This window comes from Lagopus leucura, unplaced genomic scaffold (genome assembly GCF_019238085.1).
Source record: "Lagopus leucura isolate 7727_CA_CO unplaced genomic scaffold, USGS_WTPT01 Super-Scaffold_100044, whole genome shotgun sequence".
Taxonomy (NCBI): Eukaryota; Metazoa; Chordata; class Aves; order Galliformes; family Phasianidae; genus Lagopus; species Lagopus leucura.
In genome coordinates this window covers 91,463-102,194 of record NW_024962291.1, presented here as the reverse complement: position 1 = coordinate 102,194, position 10,732 = coordinate 91,463, and positions in this window count along the sequence as shown.

Genomic DNA, 10,732 nt, shown 5'->3' with positions numbered 1-10,732 from the left:
AGAGTCAATGTCAAGATGAAGGCTTTGACTATTATGGTTGATACAGGATCCATACTGTTTATCAGATGTGGATTTACATTTGATTGTGTTTTTATCCCAAAAAAGGTCTTTTACGCAGGCAGGTCACACAATCATAGAATCATAAAACAGAATCCTTTGGGTTGGAAGGGCTGATATTCTCACATCAGCCAAAAGTTGCTTTGAACTATGCAGAGTCGTAACAACCCATGCAGCAGAAAAGCCTTGGAAAAATGTGGCTGGAACTGTACCCAGCAGAAAAGGATCTGATGGACTTGCAGGCTTTGAACACTCACATTTCTGTTCTCCGAGGCGGTGGCATCCTGCATCCCCTGTGATGCCTTGCTGCCATCATGTGGCCGTTTCAGTGTTCAGGTTCCATATTTCTAGGATGGCTATGAAGCCAAAGGGCTTCTGCTTAATGGCAAAATTGGGGCCTACGGTGTTCCTAAAAGGTGTACTTGAGCACATACTGGGAGAAACTGAAAGAGGCCTTGGACTTGCAGTTCACTGCTATAAAATTTCAATACCCAAACTCTGAGAGTAACCTGCCACAATGGAATTCAAAAAGCCCAGAGTGATCATAGAAATTGATTTGTTATACAGCCCATTTCTCCTCTTGAGCAGTCCTGCAGAGCTCCTAGCAAACTCAGTATTTACAGCGCTGAGCATCTTGACTCAGGCCTGCTTTCGGTCTTACTTTTTAGGATTATGAATCAGTTCATCATGTCATTTTCACTGATTACCTGGGCAAGTGATCTACTGTATTGCAGATGCTGCTTCTTTCCAGTGGCAGAGGAGACACAAGATCCTCCAAAGTCTTAATGTGTCTGAAGTTCCACTTAGTGCCTACTGTCTTCAAAACTGTTAATTCTTAGATTCTTATCCCTGGGGAAAGCTTAAATTATTTGAATTTTTGAAATTAAATATTTAGATAGTAACATTCTGACTCTGGGCACTGGAAAAAAAAAAAAGCACCAAAAAACCCCATCACTTGCTAGGCAATACCAAGCACTTCCAATGCGAGTGTTGAATACTTACAACTCTCTTGGCACAAGGATTTTTTCCACTTACCTTACTTGTTACAATCCATCTGGTAAGTGCTTTCAAGTAAGCTTCGTGAACTGAGCTGCAGTCTAGCTGCCTTCCTTCAAAAACACACTGGATCTTTATAAAGGATCTCTCTGACTAGAGTACTCAGTATCCAGCAGCCAGAGAAGCAGAAGATCAGTTCCTTTTGACAGATATGACTGAAAACCTGCTCTGACAAAATAGGAAAAGGGCCTTTGTTGTCTGTTGCAATTTTCTACTTGCCGATCTGAATTGAAGGTTCACTAGTCCACAGAAGGAAAGCAAAAATTCTTGCATTCCAGCTCCTCTTGCTACCAGAACACTCTGTATGGTTTGATCCAGCAGTTTAAATTTTGAGTTGTGACACCTGAATTAGATGCTCCCTGGAGGATCTTCAGAAGCATCCTCACCTTCAGTGTTTTCTCTTTTCTAGCATAGCAGCTCCCTACTTGTCCAGCCTCAGCCACATGCTAGAAAAGCCTAGCCTGGGGTATCTACTACAGAGCTAAGACATTAAACCACAGCTGTTCAGACCAGTGTAACAGGACTTTTGCTGCTTGTGGCTTAGGGCCAACAATCCAAGGTTGCAGAAACCTTTAAATGCAGTCAAACATCAATCTTCCCCCACCTTCCATTCCACAACCAAAGTTTTGGGTGATACTGCCCAGGAGAACAGCCAAAGCCGCGAGGCTTGCCCCTGCTGCTATGGGATTAATGGAGCCACTCTGAGGTTTCATCTGAAAGCTAATACTTGTTGAATGCAAGTCCTTACAGAACAGCTCTTGATTTCCTAAAACGCAAACATTGCTAAGTTTCGGAAGTGCAACTTCCAGATCCAGGGGTCATTTTTTCCCTCTCCTCCTCATCATGGCATGTGGTTTTGTTTTGGTACACTTCATTTTGGTTTGCTTGTACTGCATACTTCACACAAGCTAAAAATGACAAAGCTGATTAAGCAATCCCTTCCTCCAAAATACAAATACTGAAGTCTACCACAGCTCTTTCTGCAGCTGTAGGCATTTATTCCATGCTTTAAAGAGTGCTGACTCTTACACAGAAATATTTTACTCTCATGACAGCAATAATTTGTAAGGTAAGAAGTTTTATTATTAAGACTTCCTCCATCAACAGTTCTAATAATAAAAGGAGAGAAACAGCAGGAAAAAACAAGATAGGAAAGAGTGACTAAGGCCCATTTCCTTTACAGTTTTTAAATCAACAGTTATTGATGATTTAATTATATTTTTATTATTTCCATTACGATTTTATTCTGTGCTTAAAAATAATCTTAGCCTGAGAAGATGCATTTCCTCTATCTCTTCACAAGCCATACTCCTTTTGGATGTTGACCAGAAAAAGCACCATTATCTTCCTTAAAATCAGGCACTGTATTTACAGTTAGCAGCTGGGCAAGAAAGAGAGCACAAAACACGTGGAAAACTACATCTTATTTATCCACCTGAGAGACAACAGAAAAAGGGATTGGTCCCCAAAAAACAGACAAAAAACCTAAAATGCTTGAAGACAAAGACGTGATGGAGACATCTTCATTACTGCTATGCCAAGAGCTGTATCCTGTTTGGCAGCTGTAGCACTGGTGCAGTAAAGGAAAATACACTGGGGAACACAGTAAGGCTAATTAACATTACAATCAATCACACAGTAATGCCCTCTTGGGGTGTGTTTTGAAGGCACATCATCCAACAGGGAAAGATCGGTAATGGTTTGGCTGATGTGTGCCTGCAGATATGCAGCCTGCTGACTTCAGTTGGCTGAAGAGTTAGATGTAATTTAAGAGTACCCCAAACCATAATGTTTTTACAACTCAATTCAGTTATTCTACAGGAACCCATAACACTCCTTGGGCCAGAAATGCTGAGTATTCTGCTAAGCAAATCACCCTTTCATCCTGAATTTAAAAAAAAGAAGTGAAGCTTCAGAAGGCCAACACACTTTTTGGTTCCGTAGTAACCCAACCCACGTAGGGATCCCAACTACGGATATTCCGTATTAGTTCAATAACACTCAGAAGTATGGCACTGTGGAAATCATTTGCAGAGACTCCATAGGAAGTTAGGAATGGTCAAATAACTCAGTGGCCTTCAGCACAGAAGAGAAATGCAGGGGAACATACCCACAGAAAATGGCACTCCAGGCTCTCACATCCACAGGCCTGCACTTTCCTGTTCTCTGCCTTAGGTCTCTAATTTCCTCACGCTTATTCCTATAGAACTGCTGCCTGCACCTTTGCACCATCATCCATATATACATTAATAGTGGTATGAGCTCTCATACGCTCCCCACTGCCCCATGGTTTGGGGACTTCTATTGCCATTGCTGATTACACATAGGTTTTTGAAAACATAGCACATACACAATTTCCTCTTATTGCCTCCACATTTCAATTACTCCCATCGCATATTGTCTCAGCTTTCTTACTACATTCATAATGAGAAGCCACCTCAACAAAGCCTATGTTAGACAAGAGATTTCTCTCCTATATACTCAGCAAATGAAGTGTCAGCAGACAGAAAGCAATTTGTTCCCAGTCCCAAAGAAGCCTCCAGCTTGATGGAACCACCTCCTCCATTCTACTTTTCCCTGTATCTCAGCACCAGAGAAGAGAAATGAAAGAAGCACAAGAAGAATTAAGAACACACCTTTTAAAAAAATTGTATAAATCACATTCATCACTGGAATTAAGCTGTGTCACCTCCCCACCTCTGGCTTAGCCAGCTCTCTCTCCTTTGTGCAGTGTCCTTATGGCGATCTCCACAGGAAGAAATAAGGGTGGGGAATTCCTCTGTGAGGATCCACTGCTTCTTATTTATGTAGATAAGCGTCTAGCCAGAGTTCCCCTGAATCTTTCAAAGAGCTGCCAAGAGAGAACCACATTTCCTTAGAAACGAGGTAATAAAATACAGCATCTATACTGTCCCATAAACTCGTGGGAAGAATTCCCATCTACAGATTAAGGAAAGGAGATCCTTAGAGACAAGTCAGTGTAGTCTATAGCTCCTTAGAAAAGATAAGAAAGAAGCAAGTCACATGTCTATATCAGATGAAGACTGGAAGGCTAAGAAAACAACCTGAGTAGAATTAAGCAAAAGGAGCAAGCATGGTAGAAGAGAGATGCATGACTTTTCAATGGAGAAGAAATACTGGGGGTGATGAGGGAGGGAATGAAAAGAGGACACCCCCTTCTATGTCCCTTGCTTGTTCACTCTAATGTTGAACAGCCCTTTACCCAGAGAATGCAGTGAGTTGATACATACTATACTATATCTGCAAAGGCGGTGAGTAATGGCTTGCAGTGGTACTCAATACCATGTTTGGCACACAAGGACTTCACCAAAGGGGCCACCTTCCAGTAATTGTGTCGAGGCATTGTAGGAAAAAGGCTGTGGGGAGTGGAAAACAAAGGGAATTCCATTATTGCCTTGCACAGTTCCCATATCTCTTCTGAACCTAAGCTTAGGAGGCACACAGCCTCACTTTATGCCTACAGCCATTAGCATTCTGCAGTGGTCTCTCACACCACTTCATTCAATAGCTGTACTCAGCAGGAAGCTGGCAATTCTCATTCACTCCTATGCCATGCTTCCCATATCAGAAGTGGTTTTGGTACTCACCAGCACTCCAAAAAGTTTATGACCACCGTATGGATTTCCCATGTGATGATTCCATCTCCTTATAAAGAACACAAAAACTAGCCACATTTTACGTTGTTCCTGCCTTAGCTGATAGAGAGACATGGACCTAACTGGCTCCTCAGGTCTCATGTAACTAGCACTCCCTGAAATACTCTCACATCCCCAACCCACGCTTCAACTCACTGGTGCTCAATCTGGAAGTTCAGATGTCCACTGAACCAGTCATTGAATAAGGACTGACGAACATTACAGGTTGCCTGGAGCTGAGAGAAAAAATGTAACAATTAAGTAGTGTTTGAGGACTGCCCCTTCTCTTACATGCCTCAAAGCCAACAGTAAGCAGGCAGAAGTTCCTTATCACATGCCTCCTCACTGAATACAGCAATTCCAAAAGCCATCTCAAGTCAACATGAGATGGTCATGCTGTGGTATGTGATTGCTAGGAGAATAGACATGATTTCCCCAGTAAGATAAGTGATTTGCTGTGCAGGTCCCCTCACATCTCTCACTTAAACTACGTAATGCCTTCAGTTTAAACGAGACAAAACACAAAGTGTGAGATTCACCCTTCACACATGGGAAGATCTCCATCTGAAGACCACTGTAGCATCTTTGTTTTTCTTTTTTCTTTGACAGAATCTGTGTTCTGCATTCATCTCCATCCCACTTCTGCACCCCCTTTCTTTGCACGTATCACTCACTTCACACAGTGAGGACAAGCTGCTTATGTTTTCCTCTCTCAGTTTCCATCGCTGCTGTGATCAGCTCTCTTGGGTGTTATGCACGTTCCCTCATTCAAGGACACAGCTCTTTGGAAAGAAGGTCTTACCTGGGTAGAGAACCAGTCCACATTCTTATCATAATCAATATGCATTGGGATGTGATTCATTTGTGTAATCCAGACAAACCAGTTACTCTCTATGAACCTGTGCATACAAAAACAACACAAAACCATCACTGATCCCACACCAATACCTAACTAGTCAGAACAAAGCACTCATACTTACAAAAGCTAATCATAAATTGATGAAGTTTTGTATTTATATAAGCTAGTCAAAAAATTGATAAAGTGAACACCAGGAACCCCAAACATCTGTCCAGCAGATCAGGCCTATACAGACCTTCTACAGACAAGTGCCAAACAAACAAGCTCTGTCTTGCTGAAAGGAATAAGGGAATGGAATAGGGAGCAGATGGAAAAGATAACCAGGAGGCTGAAGAGGTGATACGAAGGGAACCAAGTAGAGGAAATGCACTCAATTTTAAGTTGAATGATACCTGACTAACAGATGAAGCCCCAGGATACCCTTCACGCCCAGTAAGGGCAGGTAGGTGAGAAAGAATCGGATGTAGAAGGTCAGCATCCAGGCCAGATCCTGTAATAAAGGGAACAGATAGAACTTTGTTCAGAGGAAGAATTATTGGCATTTAAATCCATCTCTCTCCAATTTAGAGACAAGACTGTTGAGCAGGACCATGTCAAAGGCCTTAGAGAAGACCAATGATGACATAGATGACATCAGTTCGTTTCCCTTGTCCACTGGTGCAGGTGCTCCATCACAGAAGGACTCCAGACAGGTCAGGCAAAATTTGCCCTTGGTGAAGCTACGTTAACTATCTCAAATCACCTCCCTAGTTTCCATATGCCTTAACAGGGGAAGATCATGGAACAGATATTCTAGGTAGAGAGGTGTGACTATAGTTTCCAGGATCTTCATTTCTACCTTTCTTGAACATGGGAACAATGCTTCCCTTTTTCGAGTCACCAAGGACACCACCTGACTGCCACAACTTACCAAATATGACAGAGAGTGGTTGGACAACCACATCAGACCATTCACTTGGGCAACACCTTTTGTTACCCAGACCTGAATGGAACTTTTCAGAGAAGGGCTGCCTGGAAAGTTGCCCCTCTCCTCCATCAAACATTATTTCCCAATCATATAACCCCACCTGCTTGACAGGGAGATGAATGGCTCAAAGATCTTCCTATTAATGCAGCATTTCCTAAACTGAAATGCTTCTGTAATACAAGGAAAAATTACCAACAGCAAAATGGAATTTACTTACCACCCACTTCTTCCTCTGTACTACAAAGTAGAATATGTACCACTGGAAGTAAAGAGGCACCAGAGCTGGGGGACCAACTGTAATGGAGAAAGAGATTGCAGAGATATCAACCATGCCTTCTTAATCACACTGATGTGAAGTGGAAAATTGAGGGGTTGAGAACATGCTGTCCACAGAACTATAAAATGTAGGGTCACTCACTGATGAAGAAGTACTTGTGCTGGTGGTTATAAGGCATGAATTTCTTCTTTTGTTCACCAAGCTGTTAAAATAAGCAAATTGCACAGGCCGTAAAGACATTTCCATATACAATCTTATCAATTCCTAAAAAAGCATGCTTAGATACCTCCTATCAAACAGATATCCTGTCAAACAATACCAGTCTCCACAGTGCCATTGGCTTCATTTTTTCCCTGGAACTTCAGTCTACGACTGCTGTGCCATTTTTTCTGAAGAGAACCTGATCTCCCTGCCTTGGATGTGCAATGGGCTGGGCAGTTTATTGCATTGCTAACAGTAAAGTGCACTGGAAGCTCTTGCCCTACAGAGGGCATGGTTGCTTAAGAAAACATACCACACAGCACTGAGAAGTTTGCTGCCAATATAGAGCTTCATTAAGAGAAGCCTATATTACAGACAAAGGTGACAGTGTGTAAAACTCCCCACCTACTCGCAGTTAGTCTCCAAAGCACAGAAATAAACATCTAGAATCTAAATTGTGCCTACAGGGAGGGGGGTGAACAGATTATCCTCCCCCTGAGGCTGCTACTGTTCCAGTGTTCTCGTATCAAGGTAACAGATCATATTGCTGACACCCCCAAGGAACTGAATGACATCCCTGTCCGTACCCAAACCAATTCAAAGTCCACTAATGCCAACGTGCTTCTTCCATACATTCATTAAATACTGACACAGTCCATTCACCAAACCAACCAGTCTCTTGTCTCCCAGCTCTCCACAGCTTTCCAAAACTGCATGCTGCAACCTCACATACTTCACTAAGTCTCACCTCTACAGAGAGCTTTTTTCCCAAAGCAAAAAATAAGGGGTGCATGTTAACATCAGGGTCCTTTCGGAAGCAGTTGGGTTTCGCGTGGTGCTGGAAGTGAAGGTGGTTCCACCAGCTGGCTGGTGCTCCCTGCAGGAATCATAGAATCATTAAGGTTGGAAAAGACCACTAAGGTCGGCAAGTCCAACCCCAACCCATCCCCACCATGCCCACTGACCACATCCCTCCCTCAGTGCCATGTCTGTGTGTTTCTTGAACTGTTACTGGAGGTGCCACTCCACCACATCACTGGACAGCCTGTTTCAAGGCCTCACCACTCCTTCTGAGAATAAATGTTTCCTACAACTCAATCTGAACCTCCTCTGGCACCACTCAAGGTCATTCCCTCTCATCCTATCACAGTTACCCAGGAGAAGTACGTTACAACCTTTTTTCAGGGCACTGTAGAGAAGAAGAGTTGAGAATGCAGTGCCACTAATAATCTGCACCTTCTGCCCATAGTCCTCCCTCCCCAGCAGCTCCTTGCATTTCTTTCTTCTTATACAGAGGTTGTTTTTAACAGCAGAGACTCCTGGGCTGTTCTCTGGTAGATCACCCAGCACTGGTTGCTCACCTTCAAGTGGCCGATCACAAACTTGTGCACCCAGTGGTTCCATTTGGACTCACTAAAGACTGAAAGATGTCCAAAATCATGTTGGAGCCAGCCAGCCTGGGCCTGGATGGCAAAAAAAAAAAAAAAAAAAGAAAAGAAAAAAAAGAGTTGGGAGCCTTTGCTTCCACAAAGGGGTTTCTCCTCTACGGTTACCATTCCCACATTCCCCATGAGACATCACTGGTTAGCAAGAGCACGTTCCATAATCACAGAGAAGCATTTCCATTACTAATACCCGATCAAACAATCACCTTTTGCTGTATAGCAGTGCAGTTCAGACTCTGCTAATGACATTTAGACCCAGACTAAAGGAAGGAAAAATTAGCGTAGCTAACAATCAGCACTCGTTCTCTTACAAAACTGTACTGAAATTGGCAACAAAGTCCCCTTTTAGGAGCAGCTTGCTGCTGCCTTCTCCAAGTACTTGTAATTCCAAAAGGATCAGCTGGCTGCAGCAGGAATAGCTGGGGCTTTCAGAGCTGTTCTGCCCTCTTCTCTAACTCACTATATGTTCCCATGGGAACTTGGTGGCTTGGCCAGAGCGCAGTTCCTTACAGCTCTGGCACAAGAGACCTCAGAAGTGCAGCACGGCTTTACTTTGTGTGAAGAAAGCTGGAAATAAGGAGAGCTTTGATGGGCTGTGGGAAGCAGAAAGCAGCATGAAGTCTGCTCTACCAAAAAACTCATGACATGGTACTGCAGTTCTGACCCCTCAGTGGAACCTGAGGAAAGGCAGAACTTTGGGAATTTTACAAAGACCAAACTTTCTCCCATGCTCAGTCTGAAAGGACTACTGTTAGGGGTTTCTGGGACTTTCTTGGCTTTTTTTTTCTTTGCTCACTTTCTGTGAGTAACTGCTTACCTGGACAGTGCCTAGAAGCAACGCAGAGAAGAGGAAAGGCATGGTGGATGATCCAAAGTACCAGATGGTGAGCCACGCTGCAACATCCAGCACCAAGATGTGACAAAGATGCAGTAGGAAAAAGGCACGGTTGGGTTTGAGAAGTCCCATCTTCTCAACAGTAGCACGGAGCTCACGGAAATCTTCTACCAGCCTTTTCTGTAGGGAGATGCAAGAATATGTACCTACTGGTTTGAAAATAACCCCAGGAACCCCAAGAGGAGTGTTGTGCCTCCTCTTCAGGGAGTTACTGTGGCAATGGGGCAGTGCTGGGGATCAGTCACTTCAGAGACCCATCTTCAGCAGCTGCATCATGACCCCAAGTAGGCAATGACTTCTGGGATCCTTTCTTAGCTGACTGCATCTGCTCTCTCCATTCTCACCTATGGGTGATTGGTTGGCATTCTGGCTGCTTCTAAGAAAAAGCAAACAGTGCAGCTTCAACCCAAATACCAAAATTTTTGAGATACTTACATTCTTGTTGGGTTCAAAGCTGGGTTGATCTGGTGCCAGTTCCCCAATCAAGAGTGGGCTCATGTACTTTTTCACCAATGTCTTGTCAAGATGAAATGCTATGAAAGGATCCTGAAATACAGATATAGGAACAGGATGATAAAAACGACAAAAAACAACACTTTGGGTGGTGGCAAAAGAAAGCTATTTCATGATGTCCTGGATTAAGTCAAAAGCAAACCAGTCAACAGAGTTGGCAGGATCTGATATTTCTGCCATGAACTTTACTGCTTTCTTCTCACTGTGAATAATTATTTGTAGCTGAATTTTCTGCATTAGTTTCTATTAGGTTGCTATGAAGTACAGCTCACCATGGAACATAGGCTTACTCTCACCTAACCTTAAAATTCCATAGAATCATGAAGGTCGGAAAAGACCATCACGATCACCCAATCCAGCTATAAACCCATCACTGCTATGCCCACTAAAGCACATCACCTAGAGCCACATCCGCCCTTCTCTTTCACAGTGTGCTGAGCCCCAAGATCTGTCACCTCAACCACATATTCCTCTCTCCCTCTCTTTTGTCTTTAGCTTCTATCTAATTGTCCTCATACAACATACCAGGAAATTAAAGCCAGACTGGGGACAGGGACAAAACATTAGCACAAAAACAGAATCAGCTGGCTGAAAAATGGAGCAAGAGGGACCACAGACAGACGATGGCAGCTCCTGGTGACTGACACCAGCCTCTCAAAGCCCCCACATTGCTCCAATTGTTATGAGGCAATCCCTAAAGGCCATACTCCCACACCTCACTGGAATATTCTTGTTTTCTTGGTTGATGCTTCGTGCTCCCAGCTGGCTCCCCTCCACATCACAGAAAAGTACCCCAGTAACTTTCT